Genomic DNA, 12245 nt, shown 5'->3' with positions numbered 1-12245 from the left:
GCGTTAGCAATTTATTGTTTCAGAAAATAATATCGTAGGCCTAAAATGCATCTGAAAGCTGACAGTCTAAGGATTATTTTTGGTAGTATTTTTTAACACAGCTCATTCAAAACAGTACTTTTGCATTGTTTCAATTTAGTGCTCACTGTGATTTTAATGAAAGAGTCCAGTAAGCGAGTAGGTGGTCTCAATCTGATACAGTAAGCTTAAATATCTGAAGGTCAGATTATAGTTTTGTTAAGTGTGTTTTCCTCATTTAGCAAAAACAAAGAAAGGAAATAACAATAACAATTAAGAAGGCATGGACGCTACTTTATTGTAATTGCTTGGAACAGTTTGATTTGTTATTGGCGGTGAAAGGTTGACTAAGTAGGTTAATGATAAAGTTGAAGAGAAATCATCATTGGCCAGGCTGGTTGGCCAGGCTAGCTGGCCAGGCTAGCTGGTCAGGGAGTATCAGTATTACCAACAATTGCTAAATGTTAATACTAGGATTTATATTTGGGCAAGTGGCCTTGGCCTTTATACATAGCACATTGTTCTTTTACACTTCTCAGTTGGACACTTCATTTATCATGGATTTTGTTTCACCATAAAATGTGAGCTTGTGTAAGGGTTCACGTTAATATTAATTTGTCAATAGAGTTTATACATCCTATTTGTTTGGATTTTAGTAAAGTATATATAATTTATTGGAATAAAACGAATATACACAGTTTACATAAGCATGAGTGTATAAATTCTAAAATACGTGCAGTGGTGCATATTTGTAATATAATAGGAAAAACACCAATGTAAAGGTAAAGAAAAGCCAAATGGACAAGAAAGAATAAGAATTAATCTGAAATATCATTTATTTTAAACATTGCAAGATATTACGGGTCAATAGAGTCAGGACCAGATTGGGCCGGGCCCATGGACCCCAAAATTGCATGTTCCTTTTTAGCCCGATAACACCCTGTTTTGGACCAAAATATCGTAAAAATGCGCGCACTGGCCCTTTACATAGTAGAATTCACCTTCGGTTTGGGCTAAAATTGACGGAAGATGAACTTCGGGCGCATAATTATGTCATAGTAAAATCGAAACAAAATATGCTAGTGTCCCTTTAAATTGTAATGTTTCCACCGCTACTATCGATCTCAGTCGACCCCATTTTGTAAACCAAAACGGCCACTTGGGTGCACATGCCTTCCTCACTCTGTGAGATTGGGCCTCCAAAGTTTGGCCTGTATTAGGGCTCCCCAAAAGGTAAATCTGGCCCTGAATACAGTGCGACGCATTTGTCTAGCGATGGATAAACTCTTAGGCATTCAGTTTAGAATGGCCTTGAAATAGTGGTGTGAAAGCACTACAAATGGATCAGGTCAGAACCGAGCCAGGACCACACGTGGTAAGACGTATCAAACGTGGACTTTCCCCGTTACACAAAATCAACCTAAACTTGCGTTTCCCAATGAGTTCCCATATGTACTATTCAAGTACTACCATACCCCATGATATCTTGGAAAATGTGGAAATTATTATGAATCGTGTAACTGTGTTTTCTCTGTACGTACAGTTGAAAGAATCTACTCAGGATTTAATGCGAAATGTCGAAACAGAAAAGCTGCATTACACGAAATGGTCTGTGTTTTAGCGTTTTGTTTGATGTAATAACATTGCAAAAGACCGAGGCAATATGAAGATATTTCGACAAGTATCGCTGCACTAATTTAATTGCGACATTAAATCTTTCGATCACAGTCCACTGTGTCATAATGTCATACAACGATATTTTTACTGCCTATGAAGTTTAAATTTCAGTGATGAACCTTTTCAGCTCTTTTGTGTATTTTGGAGGAAATATTAACAAGTGAAAGAATACAACTTAGTGTTGATAAAATACCTTTTAGCGAAGAACACTTCAGAATGCACAACAAAACACACTGTTTGTATTATACAGGATTACAAAATTTAAATATTTAATGAAACATATAGTATTATTGGACAATGTTCTTGCATATAAACACGAATACTTATAATAGATAGATTCAATTAATTGCAATGATTTACAACGTTTACTCTTCCACGAGATTATGTTGCATTCTGGACGACTAAAATATATCAGACTTATCCAACGAAGTTCACTGTTGACTTGATCATATATTATATCCTTAACGTGAGTCTTCTGTTGCACTCAATGTTCTGGACGACTGATGTATATCCTCACTGATAGCCTGACTAGAGTCAAGTATCTCTCTAAGTGGAGTAAACTAGCATTGACTCTAAAAAGGAGTCACCTGATTGTCACAGGAGAGGCAGTTGATTCTACTTTTGGAGTCAATTGACTCTTCAAGAATTGACTCTTCAAGAGAGTAAGACTCTGGAATAGTTTTGCTGTTGACACCATGGAATGTATATTCTCCCATTCCTAAGGGATGGTGGTTCAGTCTGTCGTCTGACGATCGCCTTTAGGGCGTAAAACTCGAAGTAAAGTCTCCTATTCCGGTAGGTATATACTTTGAATTTTTATCTTGATGAACATCTATGTTTATAATTATTTTGGGCTATTTCCTAACTCTTGGAGTGACCCAGTCATGGAGTCAGGATGACTCTATAAATGGAGTCTGGGTTATTCTTGAGACAGTGTACAGCCACTACATGACTCTATGTCTAAAATGATTCCATGTTGGGAGTCAAATGATTCCTGTGTAGAGTCAGCAAATGGTGACTATTCTGCAGAGTCAAGAAATTTATGACTCTTCAAGGGAGTCAGATTACTCCCAATATAGAGTCATTTCAGACATAGATTCGCAGAGTGGCTGGACTCTTTTAGAGTCACCCTGACTCCAGTTTGGCTTTCAGTGCTGTTTCAAACTTGTCCAACAAAGTCCACTGTTGACTTAAACATAATATATCCTTTGCGTACAAATCTGTACACAGATGACAATTTCAGAAAACGTTGCTGCTTTCACCATTCATTCATTTTATGCAGGAACAGGTATTGTTCCAATTTCAAACTGGGTTACCTGAAAGGGTGAATCTATTTGGAATCTGCACCTAATAAATAATAGTGTAAATGCATTCCGAATGGACCAGGTCAGGAACGAGCCGGGACCACTCATGGTATGACGTGTCAAATGTGAAATTTCCCCCCATTACAGTCTGAAAACCGCGGACACATAACCAACCGTGGACGTACACAGTCTGGCACATAAAACAGTGGCAGTGCGTGAGTTATCCTATGGGGAGGGGCACAAGCCGACGATTTTCTAAATTTGCCAATTGATTGGAAGGCACGTGCTCCCCCACTCTTAAAGATATTTTACTCAATATAAATTACTCAAATTGAGTAAATAATACCTGAGCTCATATTAATTGATAATACCCTCAGTGTTGGGTAATATTATATGAGCTCAATGTTGGGTATCATTTCCTAAATTTGAGTAAGGGCGCGTTCTCACTATGCCTGTTTGATACCAGGACGTGGACTCGATCCTACATCGAGTCCACTTCCAAGCATAGTGACGTGAGAACGCGAAATAAGTGGTTTCGATCCTACATCCAGGATGTAGCATCGAGACCACCTCATTGAGGTAGTCTCGTACCTAGGACGTGGTATCAAACAGCATTGTGAGAACGCGTTTACAAGTGGACTCGATCCACTTATACCGGAAATGCACAACCTTGACGGCCGTCGTTGTACTATAGGCCTATATTACATGTCTACATTATATAATTTTCCATGATAAAATTTAAACATATGCATTTTCAACTTAAAAAATTCATAGCTGGTATTATAGAACAAATTATTTATACAGGCTTTATTTCATGTAGGCCTAATTTACAAGATTTATTTTTTCGGCGGAAAGTCAAGGGGAAATACACGGCGTTCGTTCGAGATGCTTGCCGTAGTTTGATGAGCAGCATGCTTCTCGTGCATTGTGAAAACAACGGCATCGCGGAAAGATACAGATTATATCCAGTTTCAGAATTAAACAAAAAGACATTGGGCTTTATTGGATAGTACAAAAGGATATTCAGGTTTAATATGAATCGTTTTCGAGGTGTACATTTTGCTAGACTGAGTTAAAATTACCAATCAAAAAAATAGAGGCGTGTGAATCGGCGTGCTTGACCAAAATCAGAAATATTAAACAACCCGATGTATTTCTCTGATTTTACACGTAGGCCTATAGGCCCAATATAAAATAAGTTTTTAAAGCTGTTTATTTCAGATCTTTCCAAATAGGGCCTACATATAACAAAATAACATATTCATAGATTGAAGAAATATATCAGGGGCCTGTAAATAAAACATGATCTTTCAAAATTAGCTAAAATTGATAGTCTACTATCGTAAAGTTTGATTTGTGCTGTGAGTTCGGCTCAAAACATGCATTGCAACAGAATTTGTGACGTCATGGCCATGCCTCGAAGTGCTTGATAACATCCGGGTAAGTGGAGTCGATCCTACATCAGCATTTTGGTGCTAGTGAGAACGCGAAATCATTGTGGACTGAGTCCACTTGTATGTAGAGTCGGACCTAGGTACGAGACCCCATGTCTGTAGTGAGAACACGACCTAATTCTTCACTCATTTGTTGAGTTGTGATCTTTTTACTCAAGTTGACGCTACGCCACTGTATCAGAAAATCGTTAAAGTCTATTAAGGGCTGGGGTATGAACGTTTGGACAGTATTTATTTTGGGACATCAGAGCACATCAGACATATCGAATTGCATTCTGAATACGAAGAATGTCATTCTGATATCAAATAATTTAGATTTTTTGAAATTCGCAATTTAATACACATTTCATGGCTAATCATTCAAAATTGATATTTTTGATATTTAACAGTACTTGAAGTAAACTTTATAAATCTGATGATTTACACTTAAAAAGTGTATGTAGGTGGGATGAAAAGCCGACGATCAATTGAAAATTTTGACCTTTCGTATTGAAGATATGGATTTTTTCCCCAAAACACCAAAAAAAATTAGGTCTTTTTGGGAAAAAAAATCCATATCTTCAATATGAAAGGTCAAAATTTTCAATTGACCGTCGGCTTTTCCTCCCTGCTACATACACTTTAAGAATATATCATTAGATTTATAAAATGTACTTCGAGGACTGTTATATATCAAAACTTTGAAAAATATCAAATTTTTATAATTTGTCATAAAATTTGTATTATATTGTGATTTTCAAAAATGACAATTATTTGATATCAGAAAGATATGCTTCGTATTCAGAATGCAATTCGATAGGTCTGAGGTGCTCTCATGTCCCACAAAAAATACTGTCGAAACGCAATAAACGCTCATTTTAGATCCCTTAAGACTTTTAAAAATGTCTTTAACAATGAATTCCCATAGGAGGTACAGGGTCAGTTTGCTGGATGTAACATTTGATATGAAGCTAAACTTATACGAAATCCACTAGCCATTTATTTGGTTTTAGAAATCATACCAGATACATGGCCAATGGATCTCAAAGTTTCACGGAGAATAACTCGCTGAATACACGAAGTGAAATAGACAGAAGACAAGATGTGACTTCACAATATATTATTTAATTCCGCATTTCAAATATCAACAAAGTATCACAACATAGATCATTGATTGCGTTCGCTCAGTGCGGTGTTTCTCCTTAAGTAGCTGATCGCCAAATACAAGGATTAATATTAAGCACGGATCAATGAGAGAAAAACCGCGGAGCGATATATTTAAATAATTGATTAATCCAAATAGATTTTTAAATCCATAGTCAATTTCGATTCATTTAAAATAAATTTAATTAATTCTTGGTGGACAGCCGGTATTTTTTTTCAATTATTGAAACCATCTGTGATGATAAAGTTTACCAATCATACCTATTAGTCTAATCATTTCGATTGACCATGCATAAGTGGTCATAGAACCATTCTACGAATAGACAAGCACCAGTATAGTCATATATTTGTATACTCTTAACCGACCTGACAAGAACAGTTACTGCCTATGATGAAGCTCTCTCTATTAGGTCTAATACAGTTGGCAGTGCTCTTTGTCAAACTTTGCAATGTCAATGCAGGGTATTCAGTACAAGGTAAGAAGTATACATGAAGTGAAATTGTGGTTCTTGAGATATGTGTCGTATTATAAAGATGTTAACTGTGTATATCTGTGATATCCGTAAACAGATACATCAGTAAGATTGCAGATAATATTGGTTAGATTTTTGTTTTGTTTGTCAAATCCAATAAATATTTACTCACTGACTTGAGCTTTCGCCATTCTCGGGATCAAAGTTTGTTTTAGCAGTGGATCAAGAAGTACCAGAGAATCAATTCAGATCCAAAAATAAGGGGGCCAAAGCAATCAACCGCGATGACTTTCTCTCTGAGTCATGTATATGATCCACTGCTAAAACAAACTTTGATCCCGAGGAGTGAGATCCTGGATGGCGAAAGCTCAAGTCAGTGAGTAAATATTTATTGGATTTGACAAATAAAAATCTAACCAATTCACATGATACCACGATTCGATCCATTCACAACAGCTAAGTGATTTATTGGTAGAGTTTACCGTTACACACAACATGCGCGTATTTGTGTTTTTTTTTTTTTTAGGGGGGCTTTAGGTGCGCGAGCCCCCGGGGTCAAAGTAGTAGGCGGCCAAAACGAAGGGACGGCAAAAAGAAGGTCGGCAAAAAGAAGAAAGGGCGGCAAAAAGAATTAGTAAAGAAAAAAGGAAGATGAACATCTAAACATAGATGACAGATGCAGTCTGATAACTAACATCATCCTAGAAGGCAGCATCTGTAACACCTCCAAGTAAAAGATCCAAACAGAAGACAGAGGAGGATATTGAAATCGACCAATTGAACTCAAAAAGAAAGCAACTCAGGGAAAAAGATAACAAGTCAGCAAGAGAGAAAGTAGAATATGCCGAACTTGTTAAAACAACCAGAAAGAAACGAAGACAGAGAAATAGAAAGAGGAAGGAGAAACAGATTCAAAACATACTGGATACGGGAAAAGGTCCCAAATAAATAAATAAAAAGAGTCGAAAGAAGGTCAGAATCCAAAAACAACACAAAAAAGATGGGTCACCATCTTCAAATAGGGAGAAAATTCTAAAAATATGTTCAGAATTTTATCAAGAACTATACAATTCACACACGGAGGCCAAGAGCCAGGAAGCCAAAATAACATCACCAGAAAACACTGAATTACCAGACATCTTATTTCGTGAAGTAGAAACAGCAATCAAAGAGATGAAGAAAAACAAGGCACCAGGACTAGATGAGTTAACAAAGGATATTCTCGAGGAGGGAGGAAGTGAAGTAATAACCCATCTAGCAAAACTGTTTATCATCACCAAAAAATGCATCCCACAATCTTGGAAAGAAGCAAAAATCATTCTTCTTCACAAGAAGGAGACAAAGCAGACATCAATAATTACAGACCCATTAGTCTTCTCTCACATCTAAATATAGTAAATTTCTTAGCCAATCCAGAATCAGATGTTACATACCTCGATCAATGACAGTTTCGTGCTAACACTTAGCACTTTCTCAAATTGAATGATCAATCCCTGCACCTCGACGGCTGCTACCTGCTGGAACTGACGTTGGTGGCGCTGTTGGTTTTAGGACTGGTCATAAATATGCGGAAGAAAGTAGTAGTGTTGAGTGTATTGACCCCTTCTTTCTTATCCAGATGGCTTCCTTGATGTATCTCTTATTTCTGTTCTGTTCTCTGTCCTTTATTTCTGACTGTTCCCATCCAATAACATGGTTTTCCTCAGAAACATGATCAGTTATTGCCAATTTGTTATCCTCCCCTGTAATGGAGACCTGTCTCTGAGATCTAGTGAAGGCTTTCTTTGAAGCCTTTTCTGCTTCAGTTTTATGTTCCTTCAGCCTGGTTCCAAATAGTCTAGATGTTTCGCCTATGTAGGACTTGCCTGAAGTTTGGGTTACATCTCGTTTATCTTTGTGTCTGATGTGGTTTAAAGGCGGTTCTGATGCCATGTTTATTGAATACTTGTCGTACGCGTTGGGAGAGTCCTTCTAAGGAAGAACTGCCACCCCCTAGATTTGGATTCAGTTTGTTTCTTGTCCTGTGGTTTGCTCTTTTTCGGCGTCTGATGTTGATGGCTTCCCTTACACCTCGGTTAAAGGTGGAGTCCTGATTTAGCACTTTTTAAAACATCCTTGGGTGTGTTGAGGGACTGATGAGGAAGCATTGCTCTTGCGTTTGTGTTCCATCAACCCGGTGCTTAACGTGCGCTCAGATTCTCCAACATATGCAGTGGGGCAATCCTCACATGTAATGTGATAGACAGTTCCGGCCTTTTGCTCACTAGCAGTTTTATCCTTAGGAGCAACGGTTCTGACGGACGGAGTTAACCGGTTTGTAGTGTGTGCGAATGCCTTTGGCTTGAAATAGGCGAGCAACAGTCTGAGAGACCCCTGTACGTAGGGAATAACCACACTACCTTTGGCCGGCGTTCTGTTTTGGTACTTGGCGTTCTGTTTGTCCTTTTCTTTGTTGTCACGGACACCGAAAACCCATGGCTCGTAATCACACTGATGAAGACACTGTTTGATGTGATTCATCTCCTGTTGTTTGTCTTCTTCGCGGGTAATAATACTGTTAGCTCTGTGGGTCAAGGTCCTGATAACGCCAAATTTGTGTTGCAAGGGATGGCGTGAACCAAAGTTTAGGTATTGGGATCGGAGGATCGTAACAATCATCAAAATTCAGATGTTGGCACCTTTGGCAGTGTCATGAATGTGCTAACATAGCGTGCTGAAAGTTAATAGAGACAAAATGTGAATCTGTAATTTCTGTACTTAAACAGAGAAATTATTTACATGTATTTAAACATTTTGAATGGGGCTTCAACTGTGTTAATACTGCTGTTTCCCTGTTTTTCAGCCGAATTTGTAATTTCAAAAATACTCTTTTTAATACAATTTTAATGACTTGTCTTTGATTTTTAGGCAATATATTAAAATGTTTTTTAAAATTTTGCAGGGATCACGGAATGGGTCTTTAAGGGCGCACACTCCTATATACATAATGTCACAACAGGATTTCATCATAAGTGGACCTTCGTCATTTTGTTTTTATGCAGCTGTATTTAATTTCGGGTGGCTTTTCATTGTTCATCTTTTTAAATTTGCATAATCAATTACCGGTATCGCAATGCATTTTTTTTCAAATTTGTGAAAATATTCAATTAGAAAGGTAATCATTTCCCACAAAGTGTCACAACAGGTGTTCAACATATGTTGCATAAATTACGCTGGGTGTGTGTTTTGTTATAAGCACAATGGGCTATTCCATTTAAAATCCACACTACCCCTGTGGAAGATTTAGCTAAAGTCTTCCACAGAGGGAGTATGGGTTTCGAATAGAATAGACAATTGGGTAACATACATTTGAAATACTCACTCCAGTTGTGAAAGATATAGGTAAAGCCATAATACATTGGGAGTATGGGTTTCAAAATGATTAATCCTGACCAACTACATTTGAAAAATATACTCCCCCGGTGGAAGATATTTCAAGAAAATCTTCCGCATGGGGTAGTGTGCATTTCAACTGGAATAGCCCAATCCAAAAAGTCACTACCCCATTCATTACAAGACAATACTTAAAGTCTATGCATTAAATTTTAAAAGTGAAATAGCAAAAACTTGTGTTCTGTAAATTATGATGCCTCATTTGCTTAATTGTCATAGTGAATGGAAAAGATGCATATTTTGCACCCAAACCCATTGAAAATTGAGTTCCTGGCCATATTATCAGATTTTAATGAAAATGGTCTCAGATTTTTCCACTTGCAAAAATATTTCAAACTGAAAATCAGAGTAGCAAAGTCCAGGCTAAATAGCGCAACAATGTCTGCAGGCCCTGTTTGTCGCCAGCCCATAGGGCTGGTATCTAATTCTGAGATGGGATTTGTGTACACTAAAGATTAGCTAAGATTATAGCCTTCTTCTATTGGTATGAATTATTTTTTTTACTTCTTGTGGTGGAAATGTTTTTGATGTCTGCTAATTCGATTTGCCGTTTCAACGAACGAAAACGATTGAGTATTGCCAAAGTTATGTTTGAATTAATTATGACTTAAAAAGTTATCATAGGTTAGGCCTACACATATAAACATAAACTTGTTCAGCAATCAGCATATCAAAAAAATGACATGGTCAACAATTAGTAATTAGCGGGGAATGGTCACTGGAACGAGGTCATATCAGTGGACTACTGAGCATAGCATGATGTTTGGTTGCATGTGAGTGCATGATTGATATGTTGATAACAGATCTAATAATGTTGTAGAATCAAAATCTTCATTATATGAACCACATTGAAGTCAAAGTAATTATCTATCCTATCCTGTATCGTTTTATGGATAAAATTGACTCAAAATGTTATTGATGATATTATTGCTATCTTTAACATCAGTTTTGTCTTTTCAACTGGAAAAATCCGATGGAAAATAAAGTTTTTTTTTTCTAGCTATAATATTGAACAATATATCCCATATTTTGACATGCACTTATAGAAAATAAATAAATTATTGTCTTACTTTATAAATTATAAATACTGTAAAATGACACATAACTAAAGTGAGGCCACTTTCTATCATTTTTATTTGATTCATAAAATTATATTCAACAAAATGATTGAAGACTGAGAAAACACACAATGCAGACTATTACAGAATGGAGTAGGTATAAGATGCCATGTCCATAGCTTTGCAGGAGTTTCGGGCTAACAATCAACACATTCAAAAAATACAGTTTAAAAGTGAAGATTGTAGTGAATGATCAGTCCTTTATCATGTGCTTGCCACTATCTACTTTATAGTAAACTATACATTGCGAAATAATATAAAATCATTTTAAAATAAAATGTGCATGTAAGTTGAGTTTACATAGCGAATTAACTAACAACTGCAGTGTATTTCTTGATTTTAATAATAAGCATGGGTAAAAAGCAGTAAAGACAAAAATACAGAACAATTTGGAGTAATGAATTAAAGAGTTGACAGGAGTTATAGGAGTTAATGTTTTTGCTGTTTCAGTGTGCATGTTCTCACCATTGATGGTTTGGTGGACTGTCATGTAACATGGATGTAAGCGTGATCCTAAAAAATGCCTTTCACGGTGACCCAAACTATTTACAAGACCTCTTCTGCATTGAGGCTGGCATTCCCTTTTAAAGGGAATTTTTTTATTCTAGTGGTTGTCCAAACTGACCAGAAATCAGCGAAGGCAATTCTATAACACATTGTAGCACGTACTAGAATACTAGAATGTCTCAAAAGGATAACCTCTGACGTCGTTCGGAAAAATATCTACATGTACTACTGTTCTGGTTTTTTTTCAAAAGGCAATCATTGGCTAAATGACGGCACCGTACCCAATGGCGAGAAAGATATTGAAAAGTTTACCAACATCCTTAAGAGTGAATTTAAAAGACTCTGGGAGCTTCACGATGCAGCAGCGTTGGCAGAGAAATACACAGATGATTGTGTGTATATTCGTCAAGACGAGGAGATCATTCGGGGGAAAATCGGTACGTTAACTCTACTTGATTTTGTTTAATATAATACTTAATTTCTAGTTTCTAGTTTAAAAGGCTCTGGGAACTTCAAGATGCTACAGAGATGGCGATAGCTACAGTCTCCTGGTGATACCCTTATTTCTCACCCAATAACACAACCATGCCTAATGATTTGGTGTGAGATCTCGCACCGACAGACCTAGACTATGCCATAGTCGAATTTTATTAGAAATATGTTATTATTAGTCATTAGCCATTTCGTTGAACTCAAAATTATACTGATGTTTATTAAAATTAAAGTATTCAATAGTAAAATGGTCATAAAGAGTTAAAAATATCAGATGATTAGTGACAATAAAAGTAATTGAATGCAACATTATCTTGCATAATTATAATGGCTCACTTTAATACTGAACAATTCTGATTTTGGAATCTACAGTTTATTGATAGCGAACCCCGAAAATCCGACTGTGGACTTTGAATTTTAAGCAGAACTTTACCCCGGACTTTGCTCTCTAAAACACACTGTCAAGCATACTTGTTTATCAGTCCATTAACCACAAATACTAAGCATGGTATGGTACAAGACGCGCTAGATGTTTGATGAGAGATTAACTTTCGCGTCAACACAAAAGCGCCGCAAATACCACAGATAATTGTGTACGGTGTAGTTAATGGTAATGGCGCGAGCCCG

This window comes from Amphiura filiformis, chromosome 2, assembly GCF_039555335.1.
Source record: "Amphiura filiformis chromosome 2, Afil_fr2py, whole genome shotgun sequence".
Taxonomy (NCBI): domain Eukaryota; kingdom Metazoa; phylum Echinodermata; class Ophiuroidea; order Amphilepidida; family Amphiuridae; genus Amphiura; species Amphiura filiformis.
The sequence above is the reverse complement of the archived record's forward strand: the minus strand, read 5'-3'. Positions refer to the sequence as shown.